We start from the raw sequence: 20,165 nt of genomic DNA on the forward strand, positions 1-20,165 counted from the left end.
ACACCCACAGAGGGTTCACTAGACCCATCTCCAAGGCGCCAGTCCTTGCGCCACCTGAGGGCACGCACACCGGAGGGTCCTGGGAGAGGGAAGCGCCCGCGCCCATCCTAGTGGTGCATGGCATCATTGTTGTTGGCCTGATGAGGCAACTGTACAGTTTGGGGTTGTACACTGGGGGAGGGGGGATTGTTGGGTGTTCACTGGGGGGACGGGGGATTGTTGGGTGTTCACTGGGGGGAAGGGGGATTGTTGGACGGAAAATAAATCACGTTAAAAAATCATAATGCATGGACAGTAGTGATTGTTGCAAATGCATTTTAATGTTGAAGTGACATATGTACAATTTACCTTTTACCCATTTCTAAAAGAATCCATCAATCAATCCCTGTCTGGCCAACTTCCCTTCCCTCAGCCCAACCCTTTGTGCATGTGCAACACCTTCTGGCACTTCATCGCCCTCACCACCATCCTCAGGTGGCTGCACATGAGCATCTGGGGGTAGTGGCACATTTCTGCGACAACAGATGTTGTGCAGCATGGCACATGTCAGTACAATTTTTCCAACTTTTTCTGGTGCATACATCATTGCACCTCCCATGCAGTCGAGTCAACGAAAGCGTGCCTTCAGCAGGCCAAATGCCCTCTCAACGCAGATCTGTGTACGGGCAGGGGCAAGGTTGTATGCCCGCTCCGCCGCCATGTGTGGGTGATGCACAGGGGTCATGAGCCACGTGTACTGGGGATATCCCGAATCACCTGCAGGGGAGAGAAAGCCGGTATGGGGACAAGGTAAGTCGAGTGGGTGTACAGAGCCCTGTCATCAGAGTGATTTTGCCATATTTGTCATTTGGCCTATAACATTGTGGAGTGTGCTGTCCTATGGGCATGATTGAATCAATGGGGTACTCTCCACTTGGTACACCTATGTTTCTGTATGTAACAGTACTCATTCACTTGTCGCAGGAAGAGGGGGCCCTTCCATCTACTTCTGCTTGACAGAAGTGGCTGCCTCATGTGTCATTGCAAATCCATTTGGCTACAGTTGCATTTGCTGCTCTTCACTATTCGGTACTGTTATCTATGCAATTCCATGGCCATTTTGGGGACAGTGTTTGTGGGATGTGCATTGTCATTACTCTGCCTACTTATGTGTGGAGCATTTGTGCCAGCTCATGGATTGGATTTTCACTACTGTCGGATGGCCAGGGTGGGATATCTGTACTGTGTCAGTTTTGGGAGCCATGGTGCTACTCACACAGGAGGCCTTGTTGTGGTGGGACTTCCATATGTCACTGTGCCGCAACATGTCTGACATCCTGCATGGGTGTGTTCTGCTGTGTTGGACATGGCCAAGGTTCATCGTGCAAGGTGCTTGAATGTGTATGCTGCTGTGATGCTGCTGACTATTGGGAATGATGGATTATGTGACAGGCACCATCAGTAGTGGAATGACATGCTTTGTGATATACATTTGTACTCACCCAGTAGCCATGTGTTTTGGCTTCGGTGCCGTTCCATGTACGCCGGCAGGGTACTGTTGCATAGGACCATTCAGTCGTGGGTGGATCCTGGGTAGCGGGCACAGCAGTGGCTGAAGGTGAGGTCAGGGCCACATGTCATCTGCACGTTGAGGGAATTGTACTGTTTCCGGTTCCTGTAGGCAGCCTCATGCGCCTGGGGTGGTACAAGTGCCACATGTGTGCAGGCCAGGGCTGCTATTACATTTGGGACTTGGGCAATGGCATAGAATTGACCCTTAAGCTGGTGCACCTGTGCCTGTGTGGCTGGCAATGCAATGTGTTCGTTCACATGATTCAACAATCCATCAAGCACCTGTCCCAGCATGGCACTGAATGTGGACTGGGCCATTCCATGCATCATGGCAACGGTATGTTGGTAGCTGCCAGTCCCAAGAAATTGAAGCACAGACACAAGCTTCACTAGGGGAGGTACTGCCGTGCTGGTGGCTATGCGGCTGCATATGTCACCCTGGATTGTGTCCAGCAACTGGGTGATGGTTGCCCTGTCCAGCCGATTTTCTGTCACCAACTGATCATCAGTTAGGGCCCAGGGTGTTGGCCTGACCCTAGGGATGGCTGGCCGCCTTGCTGGTGCTGCTCTCCTCCTCCTTCTCCTCATCCCCACTCCCACCTGCACTCCCAGGGCCCTGGCCCGGTTGACTGGCCTCTGTAGCTCCAGGCGCAGCAGGTAGAAGTCGACATCAAGGCTCCCGGCTCCAAATGGCAGCATGGTGTTGGGGAGGGTGTGTTGTGCATGGGTGGGTCCTTTGTAGGCCTCGGATTTGCATTGCCTCCACCTGGGCCCTCATTGCTGTCTCTTCCCTGCTCCTGCTGGTGTAATGGGGTTGGGGAGGGTGGTTTGTGCATGGGTGGGTCCTTTGTAGGCCTCAGATTTGCATTGCCTCCACCTGGGCCCTCATTGCTGTCTCCTCCCTGCTCCTGCTGGTGTAATGGGGTTGGGGAGGGTGTGTTGTGCATGGGTGGGTCCTTTGTAGGCCTCAGATTTGCATTGCCTCCACCTGGGCCCTCATTGCTGTCTCCTCCCTGCTCCTGCTGGTGTAATGGGGTTGGGGAGGGTGTGTTGTGCATGGGTGTGTCCTTTGTAGGCCTCAGATTTGCATTGCCTCCACCTGGGCCCTCATTGCTGTCTCCTCCCTGCTCCTGCTGGTGTAATGGGGTTGGGGAGGGTGTGTTGTGCATGGGTGGGTCCTTTGCAAGCCTCTGATTTGCATTGCCTCCACCTGGGCCCTTATTGCTGTGGCCTGTGTTCTTTTCTGGCGCTAATAGCGCTTACGCCGGACTCGTGATTGATGATGTTTTAGCGCTAAGGGTTCCTGGCGCTGTTATGGCCGGCGCTTGTACAGCCGGCTGTCCTTGCGCCGGCTGTTATTGCGCCGGCGGTGTTTGGAGTCGTGATCCGACGGACCCTTAAAATCGGCGCTAAGAGCGTTACGGCCGATTTTAAGAGTTACCGCCCAAGTCGTATGACTGTGAAATACTTGTCCGTGGATGGGTCAGAACACATTTTTTAACTCCATGATTGTGAAATACTTACACAATATTGTTGCAGGATTTGGAACTAAAGGAAACTCAGCTTCGACTATATTGTGTAGGGTATGAAGGTCCTGTATAAAACTCCATGACCCTTCTGTTCATTGTTTCACTGGGTACACAACCGTGTTAGATGGAAAATTGGATGGCACCAATATGCTTTGCTTCATTAAAGCGGACAAGGTCTCAAGTATACCTTAATCTGCTTTTCTAGAGATGGAGTATTGCTTTGCATGTGGCAAAAGGGCTCCTGGCTTTAGCTTGATTTTAACTGTTCATGCTCCTTTAAATAGACCCAGGTCATATGGGCTTGTGGACCATACAATATTTGGTATTTCTCTAAATATTCCTGGAAAAATGGCGGTATCTTTTTTTACCATCAGCATTGTGGTATTTCTCCATCCTCTACTTTAATTCAATAAGTTAGACTTATGAAAAATGCTAACTCATCATCTAAGTATTCATCCTTAAAAATCTCCTCTTTTGTCCAATCTGTCAGACTGTATCCTTCATTGAGGGCAATCGCTGTTCTCCATCCTCTTTCCTCATCATCTGTCTCATGAATAACCACCCTTTCCTCTCTGATCATAGCTGCATCTAACTCCAAGGAGATAATCTGCCCTTCTTCATCATCCATAGAGATTTCCAGTCTGAATGAAAACTCAGCAGGTATTCTTAATAGCTTGTCTATCAATCTGGGCAACCATGATAATGAAACAGTGGACCATCTAATAGGGAAAACCAAATCCCTGGCCAGTCAAGCCCTAGCCTTAAGCAAGAAATGTGGTCACTTCACCATACTACCAGTGTTAAACTGGTAAAAAATCCAAGGTGATCCCATCTTTGACTTATGCAGCCGAAGCAATGTTTAACATCCCAAAGACAGTATGGCCCCGGCTAGAAGGCTTTTTTTGGACAAAAGGTACTTGGTCTTCCACAGTCCACACCAATCCAAATCATCTGCAATGAGCTAGGCCTCTCATCCTTAAAAGCTACAACAGAGTGGAACAGTCTGGCACTGTATAGGAAATGTCTTACATCTCCTTGCCCTTTGATCCTGCATATAATCAACAAGGAACTAACATCTCAGAAAAGCAAGATGTTAAAAAACTGGGCAAGACACAACAATAAGAAACTGAATGCATTGGAATGAACCGTGGAGGTTTTGCTGACTAACCCGACAAAAGTAAAGAATAAACTAAAAGAGCTCAACAGGATAGTTACACAGGACACCATTGCAGGTTACCGCTCAATGGCTCATTTGGGGAGGGAAACAAGGAAACTAAATTCTTTACACACCTACCTGTCAAAGTTCCCAAACAGAATGTATCAAGACCAATTCCTCAGAGCTCGATTAAACCTCCTACCTACACATGAAGTTCTGGCTATACGTTCTAAATCTATGAAGAACAACTGTCATTTCTGTAAAGAGGACTCAACCGTGGAAACACTGAAACATCTCCTGCTATTTTGTCCCACCTTAAAAGACGAGAGAAGGAAGCAATTCAAACAGTTGATGTTTAAGTATTTTTCACGTGACACAAATAATTGGTGGTCTATCTTGATGAATGGCAAACGTGATAGCAGTTGGCAGGTTTTTAAATCAAGTTTTTTAGGGCACCTAGTTGAATTGTATCTACAACATCGGATGAATTGGAACTGGTTTCCTCTTTCCTTTTGCTGAAAAATTGTAACCAATTAAAGCAAATAAATAAAAGAATAAATACATTTTAAAAAAACAGTTGCACCATACAAGAATACTTCTGTATCTAAGGGAACTCCTCATAATTCCTTCTGGCCTGTAAAGGCTAATATAAGTTCTTTCACAGACAGATAATGTATCCCTGGGGTGGAACACACCTTTTTCAGTAAAATATATTGTCATGTTAAGTTTGGTCATCAAGTCACACCCTAATATGTTAACTGATGTCCGCCTAGAGTATACCTGATGTGGAATAGGGACAACACACGGGGGTCCCACATACAGCTCATCTCCTGCTGTTCCAGTATGACAGTGGTGAGGGGGCGAGAGTTAGGGTATATGTGTCTACCTATTCCTCTACAAAAATGAGTACATTGTTTACATTACATTGTTGTTACATTACATTGTTGTTCCTTTGTAGTTCTTTTGTAATCGATGATATCTGAATTATTAATAGTACACTGCTAAGAATGTTCCTTTTTGTGCCAAATATATCTAAAACATGTTCACTATCATATAATCTGTATATACAATTACAAAACCAAAACATGTATAAATAAATAGAAACAGACATATGTTGAACCCTAATTATTCACTACGTTTAAAAAAAAGCATGTGTAAATACTCACTTGTTTTAATGTAAGAAAAATGTGTACACGTCATTTTCCAAATGACATGAGAAATTCTTTAAAACAAGGAAAAACTATGTTTTAGGATATATTTTAAGATTTCTATGCATGGGTATTGAAAAAAAAAAGATTATTACTCTAAATGTATATATGTATAGAAAAGAAATGCAGTTTAAAAATTCAATATTTGCTTGAAAACATGTACATTGATGTATATTTCTTTCTGTGTGTCTTTTGTAAGTGATTAACATGTTAAAATTGAAATAAAACACATGCTGTACAAAGTAAATGTAATCTTTAAATAGTATCCAATTCTTTAATACATTGACTTTCATGTATGGCATATATGATATCATTAGTGATGTCACCAGCGATTTCATCAATGATGTCCTCAGTGATGTCATCTGTGATGCCATCATTGTGGTCATAGTCTGAGCAACAGGGGGTGTGAAGTTAAGGTGACTTTAGCAGAATTTTAGGGGTTTTGTTACTTTAAGTTCTCACCTTAAATTCCCTGCAACTGACTTTATTTCCTTGGATTATTAGTAATCATACATCTGATTTACCCTACACACAAGATCTGCATCGAAAACTTAAAACTGCCATATCACAAGGGCACATTTTGCAGGCTAAATACGGCAAATTCTCATTAAAACCAGCAATAACCTTCTATAGGCAAAAAGTCATGCCGATTCTTATTTACGGCGCCAAAACTAGAACTTGGTGCCCTGAGATATTCTGGTTACGTATGATGGGACAGTTTTAAAGGTCAACTTTAAATCTCCCTAATTCCACCCCTATGTGTGCTATCAAGCATGAATTAGGCATTGCTTCCTTATATAAATTGTTATCAGCTTGTAGGAAGTATCTATTAAACACTAAAAGAAATTGCTTGATGGATATCATATCGAACTACGTGCTTACTACTAAACATGCAAAAATGATATTCTGGAGAATTAAAATACAACTCTGTTTGAAACTTACAGGCATTTGAAAAATGCTGTTACTTTCAAACCCAAACAGAGCAAAGACTAAACTTCTGCTGTCTGATTGGATTTATACGAGAGAGAAATGTACCAAATTATTTCTATTTAAAGACCATAATTTCACGATGAAAAATCTCAATCCATTGGAACCTTACTTAAATAGATTTCCGACTACTACACTAAGAAATCAATTTATGAGATTCCGTCTTGACTCATGGCACACTAGAGACGTCTTAGCAAGACACCGACTAATTAACCCTGACCAGAATCTGTGCAGATTTTGCCTGAAGCCAAGTCAGTAGGAAAACATCAAGCATTTAATTTCTGAATATCCTGCATTGTTTGACGCAAGAAAAAAGTATTTCTTTCGGGCTTTTTCAAGCTACTGGAATATGACAACTGTTATACTATGGGAAGCTATCTTTAATTGCCAAAGTTTAATGACTAATATAGTGACTATCAATTTCTTGTCGTCCTTGAATTTAACATAACTCACTATGGAACATCCTGATACAATTCTAAACAAATATCAAACTGTACAACTGACAATTCTTTAAAACCTGGCAATGAGGCTTTGTGTCTTTTGTTTTTGAATTCTCAAATTAATTTTTTATATGTCATATTCAACGCTATTATCCACTTCTGAAAACAAAATTTTATATTGATAATTTTGATTGTTATCCTTCTTGTATATTTTTTATCTTTAAATACTTGTTTATAGATGTTAATTTTAGGACTAACATGTACTATGTATTAAGTTTCATTTATTTATATTATAAGTGTATCATTTGAAAGGTTGATTTTGATCAGCTGAATCTAATTATAATACTAAATATATATATATATATATTCAATGAAAAAACTTTGTTAAGGGGACGTTACGGTTAAGTTGCACTAATGAAAACCTATGAAATTCAATGCAAAAACTTTGTTAAGGGGACGTTATGGTTAAGTTAGACTCATAAAAACCTATGAAATTCAATGAAAAAACGTTGTTAAGGGGACGTTATGGTCAAGTTGCACTAATAAATAACTATGAAATTCAATGAAAAAACTTTGTTAAGACGACGTTATGGTTAAGTTGCACTAATAAAAACCTATGAAATCAGTGATGTCATCAATGACATTTGTGATGTCATCTTTGATGTCCTCGGTGTTAGTCCTTGCAGTGCACAGTGGTAGCGAGAGTTATGGTTGCGTAGCTTACCATAACTTGCGCATTTCTAGGGTTTTTAGGTTTTACCTGTAACCATAACGTCCCTGTAGCAATGTTTTTCCATTGAATTTCATAGGTTTTGTAGTGGTGCAACTTAACCATAACGTCCCTTTAACAACGTCTTTTGTTAGTGAATTTCATAGGTTTTTAGTAGAGCACTGTAAACATAACTTTCCTTTACCATACTATATTTAGAAATGATGCTATATTTGTAATAGCGCACCTGTATTTTAACGTTCCTTTAGGAATGGTTTTTGTATGTGATTATCACAGAAAGCTCCTTTTAGATTGTCACAAAGTAAGTGGCAATGAAGGGAGTAAGTGTGACGCGCATTTTATACCCGCCACACAATTGTTTGCTAAATGGAAGGAACGGTGGTAGTGTGGAAAACACTGCAGTTGAAATAGGCAGAAATAGTTGTATGTGTTTCAGTGCATTTTAAAGGGCGCAAGTGCGCAACAGCAAATACAAACATTGTTCCTGCATTTCCAAAAAGGGCACCAAAGCAATGAGTGTACAGCGGGCACAAAAGGAAAATGCAGTAATAGGAAAAAAACGCTATTTGAGGGGGAAAAATGCTCGTGCTGTGAAAAGATAGAATCACATTTGTATAATAGGACAATGGCACAAGTTGTAAAAAGACACAAATACACTTCTTCACAAAGTACCGCGCTGTGTCAATTTCGGCACCAAATTAAAATAAATGGGTGGCTTCATATTGGGAAGCAAAATTATGCAGAAGATCGGAAACAGAATCATGGCCTGCCCTACTAGCTCCCTCAGCACAAACGCCACTAAACATCGTTTTACATAGTGTGCATTTCTCCCTACACAATCAACAACAATAATGTCGTCTAGATCAAGTGTCACCAAAGGCTCACACAAAGAAACCAAAAGCAATCACTTCAGTGTAGGTGCTCCATACATGTACAAACCCACATGATACACTGCACACAACTCCCTTCGGACGCACTTTTTCATTGACTGTCAAGTAATGTATGTGCTATTCACCCACAGAGCATACGCTGATGTTTGTACACCACACAGCCATAAGCTCACCCTCTGCAGTAAGGTTAACAAATATATGGTATAGCACATTCTGGCCATGCATTGCACACCCAGAAAGCTTATTGCGCAATCCTGTGTCCTTGACAATCCCAAACAGAATATGTACATTTGCAAAATCGGCGTATGTTACACTTACAACCCTGCAACTGTGGCAATGTGTTCAATTTTTTACAGGTGTGCACGCACGGGAATAGAGGGATAAATGTCAACCAAGGTAGGGGATGTTCTTTGTACTGGTGGGTTTTAAAGAAAGGTGTTGTGTTTTTCTTTTTTAAAACAACTTCAACAGTAACAATTCCTTTTACTGGCTTTCATAATGGTTTTATTTGTTGCTCTGTGCCTCACATTCTTACAATAGCATCTTCAGCGCAACCTGTAGATTCGAAAATCAAATGTCATTGCCACTGTGTCAATGAAATGGCACTTCCATTGAGAAAGTGGACATATCGATTACCAATTTTCTCATTCTAACATGAGTACATCCCAGCAGCACGCAAAAAGTTGCACATACTTCTGTTGATAAGATGCCTTCCCACCTCTGGCTGCGGACAACATTCATTGGAACAGTTATATACTGGACTTGGTGGTATACATGAGCATTGCACCATCGCAGTGACAAAAAAGCGCTTTACTTCTTTCATCATCTTTTTCAGTTGATGGTACACACTTGCACAAGCTATTGAACCCAAAAGCAATGCTCCATAATGCACTATCACTACGTCCACAGTACCTAAAGTGGCCACTCGTGAACATTCTTCAACCAAATGGTGGAAACTACGGACAGGGGCACTGCACCACAAAGTCTCCACTTTGTCCAAATTGAAATTGCCATTAAGGCCTCTTTCCACAGCATACTGGAGCAGATCGAGCTTAAAGCGATCACCCACTGTAAAAGTTTGCGTTTCACCATCTCTGCCCGCCTCACTACACACAGGAATGAAAGAAAATATGGCCGCCTTTTCCTGTGACGCCCACTCTAACCACCTCATTGGAGAATTCCAACAATCGCATTTCCATTGGCCAGCATGTTCAAAAGCATAGAATATAGCATGGCCGCTGGGTCAGGGTAGCTCCACAGGGTGCCCAGGTGATACTAGAGCAGGAAGATAGCACGAAAGATGACTGGCGCATAGGGGATTCAGTTGAGGAGGGGCTCGCTAGAAGATCCAGCACACGGAGGAACCCAGCCTGGGTGACCTGACCTAGTAGGCTGACGCGGTCAATGAGATATTCGAAATGACGTGCATTGTCCTCACGAGAACCCTGCACGTCATCCCAAATACCACGTTGACGCAACGCCACCCCAGCTAGGACAGGCTCAACCCGGTCCCAGAATGCCACGTCCGCAGGGAGAGGAAGGCCAGTTGTTGTTCACGCATCCCCTCTCTGAAAACGGGTCTGGATAAAGGCATCCCTGCTGGTGCGGGATGAGGCAGTCACAGGATCGGGGACAGGATTACACACAGGCACCTCCGCGGCTACCTGTACTGCCTCCTGTCCCTGCCCCTGGACTGCACCACTAGCACCATTGAAATGCCCCCCTCAAGGCCCCGGGCGTGGGCCTTCCACGGCCTCCTCCTCAATCAAACTCCCCACCAACCTGGATGACTCCATGCCATCTTCCTCCATAGGCCCCTGTGGGGGCTCAGCTGCCCCTGCTGCTGCCGAGGAGTCCACCTCCAACCTCTGCCTCTTGGACCTTCCCTCGCAGCTGCGGCCATGGACGCTGCACCAGACTCCTCACTCCCGGAAGAGATGACAACATGGGAGGAGAGCTGAGCCTTGCGTCTCCAGCTGGCGGTGGGACCCCTGCCTCTGTGCTCCACAGCACCGTCTCCGCCCTCTTCATCAGTAGACACTGCAGACAGGGAGAGACAGAACACAGGCATCAGGGCACTGTACAATGGTCGGATACACATGTCAAAGTTGCACATGAGTGGCAGTGACAAACTTCACAGATGCCTACACACTCCCCAACACTCATATCATTTGAACCCACACACATGCACAAAAGGACAGGAAACGTGCAGCAGGCAGCAGCATCCATACGCACACAACAGCATGAACATCCAAAGGTTGGCATGACGTCACAAGCAACATGGGGAGTGCCAAACACATGCACACGTGCCAACAGACAGACATGCATCTGTACATCTCCACTACCTGTCACAGTGCAATCATCGGCAACTATGTCACATCTGGCAATCGGGTTCATACATGTCCGTGTCACATGCATCCATGTTGTATCACTGTCGCACACGTGAAACCCACACATGCACATGTATGCCGTGCACATACATGAAGGTGTAACCAGCATCCATGTGTCACACCCCAGCCATGCCATAGTACATACACATAAATACCAACATGTGTGCATCGCCACATGCAGTTGTGTATCATGCTTTGGAACACATACACCATTGATGTGCATCACTCATGACAGGGCTCACATGCAGCACTGTCATGTCCCTGCACATACACATCCATACATGGGCCTTTTCAGACATATGTCCAAGCTGCACACTCCTTGCACACCTCAACATGCACTGAATCCAGGTACGCATAGGCACTTAGCGCTCGACTCCGGACCGGACTCCCTCTCGAAGACCTGATGGTGAAGTGCTGGGTTAATATGTTCCAGGACCCTCATGTCGTTGGTGGTAAATTGGACCCGGCGCCTCACTGAATGCACTGCTCCCAAGAGGTGCCGGGCCTTCCGGAGGGTCCTTGACATGAAATCCTCCCAGCGCTCCGGACGTGTTGTATGTCTCAGGTTGCCACCCCCGCCAAGTTGATGGCAACCATGATGTCCAGCCAGATCCTCTCCCGTCCATCCTTGTCAGTGCTTCTTCTTTCGTAGAGAGCATCATAATGCCCCAGAACTTGCTCCACCAGGATGCCAACCTCTCCTGCGGAATAGCTGGCAGCCCTCTGCCTCTCTGGCTGGGGATTGCCAGTGGTGTCGGATGGTGTTTCCCCCGACATGGCAACCCCTGAGGTAGGTGTGGGTGGGCAACTGGGTCCTGGGGCTGGGCTGAAGAGCGATGGAACTTCAGTCAGAAATCTTCTGTTTCAGCAGGGGTGGTCAGAGCAACTGGATCCCTGCAGATGGTTGACGTGCAGGCACCAAATGGCAGGGTACATGGCCAGCAGGCAGGCAAGCAGCAGCAGATGGCAGGTGGGAGTCTGCTCAGGGCTATGGGGGGCAGGAAAATTATATTCTGGGCAGGAGCATGATCTTCCATGTGTTGTCGCGTGGCCAGCTTGATACGGAGTGATTTGGCACGTGAAAAAACAGCATGTCAGCGTGTAATTCGAGGAAAAGCACTTAGCACATAAGCACGTTTCCCTCGTCACAGGTTCATAGTGAATCCTCACATGAAAAACAGCATGTCTGCGTATTAATGCATGTAATTCGAGAAAAGGGCCTAAACGCGTAAGTGACGTGACGCGCATGGGCGTTTCCCTCAGCACCGGTTAAAGGTGAGCGGGGCCAGCAGTTCGCTGTACATGCCTTTCGTGGAGACCGACGTGTGTTGCTATTTCTGGTTGTTTCGCGTGCCATCACAACTTCACAGTGGATCAAGGACGTATCTCTTCTTTTGGCGGGGGTATTGACTACGCGTGTTTTTCATTATCACGCTAGTCAGACGGTGAGTCGCGCACGCTATTTTTCCCACTGCGGGTCCCCCTGTGTATCGCGTACCCATTTTCGAGGTCATAGTAGCCTGCGTGTCCCATGCGTATGTGTTTTTGTGTCCCTGGGTGCCACTGTGTACTGTGGGTGGTTAATTGCACACACGTGGACTACCAGGGGTTGCGTGCATGGTTTTATTGCAGTTTTGGGGTGCCTGAGCGTTGCCTGACCCGTCACATTAACACCGGGGTCACATACAGCCTTGCAGGTGCACAGGCTGCTGTTAACATCTTGTATCCCACCCCCTTCACCCCAATTGCCCAGGACAATTGTCCTGTACACCTCCCTTTGACACTACTACATCTGTGCCGGCACTACTACATCTGTGCCATGCATGGGAGGCCACGAAAGGTGAGGGGCGCCTCAGCTGGGTGTACTCCACGTGGAGGGCGTGGTCAGGGACGTGGCCGGGGTGACCAGGGAGTAGGGGGACTCCAGGGTTTCCAGGGTAGCTGCAGAGGAGGAAGAGACAGGAGTTCGCCACTTCGGCACAATGTTGTGCCACGTGTTGGTGCAGTCATGCCACCACCCCCTGTGTTTCTGGGAGAAGCAGTTCTTACATCTGGCACTGGCACCCATGTGACCCGGCAGTCCATTTCATCGACTGCCACGGGCCCAAGGGTAGTGGTAGCTGCAGGTGCAGCTGTGGACACCACCACCCAGGCTCAGGGTCAGCCAGCGCATGTTGCGTTGGCACCTGAAGAGTCCCAGGATTATTTCCAGGAGGTCAGGAGGCACACAGTAAGTGCACGCAGGGCTGCCCTGACCGAGGCACATGCCCCTGGGGCAGTATTGTCATCTGCTGCCCCAAGCAGCCAATTGTTGGCAAGTACATGGGCAGATGCAGGCGACACCACCCCAGCTGTGAGTCTGCCATCCAGGACAGTCCCGCTCAATGACCTTGGCACAGCAGATGGTGCTGCGCAGGGTCAAGTCAAGGTCACCCATCAGTCAGTGACGCAAGTCAGGGCTTCCGTCCTTATTCCACCTGCCACTCCCTCGGTTCAATCCACCAGTGCCACTGCCCATACTGATCAGGGTGGCATTTACCAGTCAGGGTCTGGACCACTGTCCAAGAGAAGGAAGGTTGCATCTGCAGCAGAGGCTGGGACCCCAGACACAGCTCCGGCCTCCAACACGTCGAGGAAGAAGCCTTTCTGCAAGCAGGAACTAGACTTCCTTGTGGACTATGTGTCGGGACACGACTGTGATATGCTAGTGGGCCCGAATTGTCACACTACGGCTGCCCAGCGTTTGTCCCATGGGAAGCATGTTGCGGAGGGTGTCAGTGCAATTGGCCATGAGGTGCGCACAGCTCAGGAGTGCAAAAAGCATTGGGATGACATCTGACACTCTGCTAAGCTAAAGCGTGCCTCTAATTACAACATGACTCTGGTGACTGGCAGTGGGCCACCACCTGAGGAGGAAGATCTCACTTCGCACGAGTCAGTCGCTGCGGAGTTCATATTGCCAGAATTGTACAAAGGAGTGGGAGAGATGCTGGACTTTGATGCCCCGTCCAGTGAGTGTTGTCGCATGTTTGTACAGACCATGTGTGGTTTGCTTGTGTGATGTGTTGTACTTGACTGCCACTACATGCCATGTGTACATGGTTCTCATGTGCGAGTCATGCAATGCTTCACTGATGCGTGCCTGCTGTGCAGCATGCTGGACATGAAGAGCATACAGGGACTGTCGTCATCACCACACCTGCACCCTGCTCACATGCTAGCCACCCGGCAGCACCTCCGGTCCATGTTCCAGCTCACTGGCCCTTCTGCATGTAGCCTCGGGTGTCTTTCCACTCAGCACTGGGACTATGTCATCGCATGACTGACGTGCGTGTGGGTCCTGCCTGCATGCGGGTACTCCACGTAGGCATGCTCCCTTGCCCCTCGACCCCCCTGCACCTCAATTTCACCATGACACTGGTGGGTATCATGTTGGAGTACTGCAATGGCCTGTTCAATGCTCCTGTGTATATGCACACTTCCCCCTGCCAACATGCCAGACACATACAATGGGGTACACCCTTTGTCCTTGATCCAGGTTGTCTCACTCGGACTGTGCAGATGGAAGATGTGAGTGCCCATTCATACTCCATGTGCATTCCATGCATGCCCCTATGTGTCCTTGCCCGGATGATCATTGTAGTACGTGTACAGGATGACATACATTTAATGGCATTTGATCATCCACTCCATGCCCACTCTGGCTCAGTCCTGCATCACGCACATGTTTAGGGTGTCACAGTCTGTGTGGGGCACGGGCCTCCCCTTTTTTCAGGCCCCTGACTCTGTTCAACTGGTGTAGTGGCTTCTGTACACATGGGTGTACTACTGAGGGTTCATCATGTGTCCTGCTTACTGTCCCATTCTCATCTGCTGTGTTGTCAGTTGACTCAGATGATGCAATTGACACTAGTCAACACTCACTGTCTGCCAATACACAGTTCTCTGGTCACCCTTTCGCTGCCATGCAATGCCTCAATGCATTTTCACTAAGGGGGGGGGGGTTGCCTGTAGCCATGCAAACCATTGCATGCACATTGCACGTGATGCCTGAACATGACCTTACACTGCCTTCATGTTTATTAAATGACATCATAATGTACTTGTGCATGTAGATAGTGGGTAACGTACACATGTGCTGCACTGCATCAAACCACTTCGGAGCCATGTTACACCGTTCTACATGCCTACTCACTGTTGCAATGTCAAAGTGACCTGGCATGTATGGTTAGATTTTCATCCCTTCACTGTCAGGAATGCCACGGGAACAGGTACATCCTGTGACACATGTACTCAGTATTGGAACACCCAAGCGAGTGTTTAGCAAAGTTGATTGCTCAATCTGCGGCCTATACCAACGGGTTTAGTGCGCAGATTGATCGTAGCCTGCCAATCGGGTTGTAATGACTGTGGTCAGTCTTCACGTGTGTATGTGTACACTTTCAGATACATCAAATCAAGCAGCATTGTATCTGCTTGCTTTGCCGTATTGGATGCTGTTCAGGTTCACAATACAGGTGTATAGGGAAAGGGGTGTTTTTGCACACTTTCACATGTACATATGCAAGCAGCTTCTAAGTTGTGTAGTGCGACATTGCAGCTACTCACTTATGTGTGTGTGAAAGTGTTCATTTACACATGTGTCTTCCGCAGCTTTTTGGTTCACTGACTAATATGTAGTTGATTGACATTTATGCTGGTGAGATTTCAGCATTGCGCCCGTTATGTTCAACTGGCATAATCCTGAAGGTGCACTGTTGTGCAGTATGTATACGTCCAGGCCCACTTAGCTAATATGGTGGGGCCTGGCTGTGATGAATTTATACACGGAATAATGGAATGGGGCACATTCATAGCACAATGTGCTCAATCAGGCCCTGCAGGGTGTTCTGGAGGCTTCATGGCCTGCAGCTCAGACTGTACTGGGCGTTATGGTCCCTCATGCCTGGTTGCAGGCCCTCGCTTTACTCGGGACATTCACTATGTCTACATGGCCCATGACGCCCTGTACGGGCTGATCTGCAGATGCATGAAGCTATATTGGTGATGATGGTTTGGTGATGCATGTGTACATGAATATTACTTGTGTCATTGTGTGTTTGGATTCACTTGCAGGTGTGGGCATTTAGCAGTTCAGACATGATTATGGCATGTGCCATCTCTTTGTTGCCATCTGTCATTTCTGCCTGTGACATGTGCCTGACAGAGGTGGTGTGTGATGGAGGTGATACTTGTGTAGGCTTTGCTATTTAGACACATCCATTTCTGCTTTTGGGATGTGTTTGCATATCAATGCCACTGGATGTATGCCAGATTCTCATTTGTGTGTGACATGTCTGCTTCTTGTGGTGGCTGTCGATGTGATGTCTATGGGTGTGTGGGTTATGTGCTTCTGACAGGTATACTCATGTTTGTTTTTTCCACTTTTCAGATGATGACGCAATGGAGGAAGAGGAGATGTCATTCCAGACACAGGGTTGCTATCACACCAGCAACCCGGCACGAGTGGGGTTCGTGGGGTGGTAGGCCACGAGAACCCACTTGTGCTCCAGACCATCATGTCTAGGGCTGGCAATAAGTCTAGCCCAGATTATCACTCTGAGAACAATGTTGAGTTGGATGCGTGTCATGTCCATTCATCAACATTGAGTGATCCTGATGTGGACGACCCTCTGTCGCGACACCGGCACTGAGGGGTCAGACAGTGGTGGGACCTCTGCCTGTGGTCGAATGGGACGCAGGGTCACACTCCACACCAGTTGCTGATGTGCCAGGGGCATCACATTAATGGAGGAATGTAGTCCCCTGAAGCCGCGGGCAGTGCCAACCCAACAATGACCATGGCTCGTTGGGCCCTGCGGGTGTCAAGCCCAGCAACGCGGTAGCTGTGCGCCACCAGGGTATACTGAGTGGGAGCAAGCCATGGTTGCCAATTCCGAACAACAGGGGGCATCAATTGATAATATCGCTCACATCATGGAACGTGTGGCCCAATCGGTGCTCCCCCTGCTAGGCAGGTGGATTTCCAGCAGCAGGCAGCACAGTCCACGGCCACTCACTCAGGCTGGGCATGGCGGCCTCAGACAGGGCACGCCGGGCTAAAATGGTGTCTCTGAATCAAGCACTTGCTGTTCACACAGAGGCACACAGGGAGGCCCTGTGGGAAGACCATGCTTCCCTCCAATCTACTCTGGGTGTGCTCTTGATATCCCAGAGGCAGCGGACAGAGGAGAGCTTGGAGCAGCTTGAGAATACCATCTCGGCTGAGCTAGGTGCTTGCCGGGAGGTGGTCCAGATGTCATGCCAGGCCATGCAGGAAGAACTCTGTGTTACACGTGTTACCTTGCAAGAGGAAGCACGTGTATCACGTGAGTTCTGCATGCTGACCTTTGTGTCATCGCTGCACAGAACCAGGCTCACCGGTCCCACAGACTTGCTGCCGACTAGGGGCAAGCTGCGCATAGGTGTGGTCAGGGTAGTGTGCCACGTCCACCTTTTGCATCAGATGGTGAGGAAGACGACCACTTATCTCCCACATCGGGCAGTGCAGGTGTTGAGCCCATGGAGGTTTTTTTTTATCTCAACATCATCGCATGTGGGTGTTGAGGTGCACCCTGTGCCTCCACCCTCCTGTGTGCCTTCCCCCCCGGGTCGTATGTGACCATTTTTGATTTTTATAGTTAGTTTAATTAGTTAATATAGTTTAAAATTTCTTTTCTATTGTGCATTCATGTGACCGCGTGGTGCTTTGTGGTTTTTGAAAGCATCCACTGCCTGTTCCAGCTGGGCCCGCGTCCTGACTCACATATGCCACTCCTGCTTTCCCTATCCATGGGCTTGCAAGGATGGTTCGGTGTTACAACCATTTACACAAGGGCATTAGACTTTCGTCATATATGTAGCCTGTCTGCTGCTGTACTACTTGTGTTAACACCCCTAGTGGGGATTATGGATTTTTTAACCACGGCATGTCTGCAATCAATATTTGTGAGTACATTATTGAAATGTCCATTTCTTGATGATGATTGTGATGTATGTTATTTTCTTACCCGTAGATGTGCTTGATGCACTTCAAGCTTTAGACAGTAGCTTGCACCCTTTGCCTGTCTGAGTCACACTGATAGTGGGAGGGGGCCGGATGTTGCCAATGTCAAGTTGGTGCATGTTGAGTTTAGCCCCTGGGGATTGTGGCAAAGGAGGATGCATTAGGAATGTGACCCAAGGGGCACAAATCATGGTCCAGTCCTCACCTGAGATGTCCGCCTATACTACTACTAAACTATGTTCCCTTTGGACGGCACGTTGTGTCTGTCTTCCCTCTTGGACTTTGATGCTGCCTGAGCGTGCAGTTTTCCTACTGGACTACTGCTCTTTTACTTGTTTTTCACACTCTGGTGGTGCCTTATTCCCTGTTCTTCTTCCTGCTACTGCCCTTGATGCAGATCTGTCCGCCTGTCTGTGGGCTGTTATTTCCACATACTCTTACACTGCCTCTGTTTGCCTCTGTACAATTTTGTTCAACAGCCTCTTTCTGTTGCTCTCCTGTCTTTCATCTATTACATCCATGCGTTTATGTTGGCTTTTACCAATGCTATTCGACTGTTGTGGCTCTTGACTTGCTGTCAGCTGTTTACGGCTATCTCACATTCTCTGTGCCTTTCAAGACTTCTGCGGTCTCTGCCTTTCTTCATTCACACTATCTATGAATGATTGGGTTTCAGGGCAACCATCCTGTTGTGCCAGCCTCCTTGGTTATTTTCGACTCAAGTTCCAGCTCTACCTGTCAGGGTACAGAACCTGGGGTTCTGTGGGAGGAGGTGGGATGTAGGTCTCAGACATGACCCATTAACAACCAGCATGAAGACACACAGTAAACTTTCAATACTTATTGATGCCTTCTATGCCCTTTCTGCAGGAAAAGGAGCATCCAGACTACCTTTGCCAGCAGACACCGGTCCAAGAATTACTAAACCATTGCCATGTTGGGTGGGGCAAACGTGCACATGCACGCGCAAGTAGAAGCACAGGGCTTGTGCTCAGACGTCTGACAGAAACAGACGTGTTTCCAGGAGCTCCAAGCAAGGTGAGCAGCATGACAGGCCATGTCCCAGCCGCCCTACCCCCAGGCCCCTCACACATGCAAGCTAAATTGCGTAAGTGCTGGGGAGGTTGGCCAGGCGTTGGGGAAGATGGCCACAGTACAGCTAAGCTGCACTGAGGACAAAATGCCAAGAAGCTTTCCTAGTTGTCATGGGCACACACAGGGGGCATCAGCCATATTCTCTAGTCCACCCTGCTCCATAGAAGCTAAGTTATTGGCACAGTAGCGTTCCTAGACACAAACTAATACAGCGCAAGGGGTGGCACCCAGCACCGCACAAACTCCAGTGAAGTACATATCATTAGCATACGCAAATTGCCACGTGTGCTACATATTGAAATCCACTGCTGGCAGAACGCAACTTGTACTGAAGTCACACCTCACCACATGCTTCTAGCAGCTCACTCAAGGACCATTCTATCATGTGTGATTCTTACCAAATGGTCTTCCAATTACCACAGGGCCACGTGCGGCTGCCATAATGCATTAACAGTGTATGAACCATCACGGGGGCGCACACAAGAGGATACGAATGAAGCAGCAGACCAGAGTGCTTGTTTGGTGAGGAGTCACTAAGTTTGAGGCATGAATGGTGTTATGTGTGTGGGGAAAACACACACAGAATAGTAACTCACGCTCTCTTTGCAGCATTGAACTGCTCCTGTTACCAGACATGAGAGTGCACAGGCAGAAGGCCAACACTCACCGCAGAGATAAGTCTCTCTTTGTCTCGGCTCTGAGCCATTTTGCACAATGTGCATAAGGAACATGGTTTCTCTGACTGAGTATGTGTAATTGTCAATAGAAGGATTTTGTCTTTGGCCTACTTTCCCTTGCCCATCCACCTCCCCTCTCCTGTCCCCCTTTCCGGTTATCCTGAATACCGATGCCTATCCAAACAACAGATCCCTGACCCTCTTTCCCCACCGGGGTCTTGGAGGCCTGTGTAAGTTTTACCTTGCAGGTGCCCAGACCACAGCGGGGGTGGTTGGTTTGTGCCACTCCTGTGCCTCGAGACCGAAGCTGTGACACTACCCATCAGTTGTTGCATCCTCATTGATTATTGTGTACTGAAAATGCTATCCATCCTGTTGATCCATTCTTCAACTGTGCTACCTTGGTAGTTCTTCTGTTATTCTGCTTGGACATGTGCTTGGCCATATTCAGCAACTTCAAGTCATCT

Source organism: Ambystoma mexicanum, chromosome 2p (assembly GCF_040938575.1).
Source record: "Ambystoma mexicanum isolate Mex_15411 chromosome 2p, UKY_AmexF1_1, whole genome shotgun sequence".
Classification (NCBI taxonomy): domain Eukaryota; kingdom Metazoa; phylum Chordata; class Amphibia; order Caudata; family Ambystomatidae; genus Ambystoma; species Ambystoma mexicanum.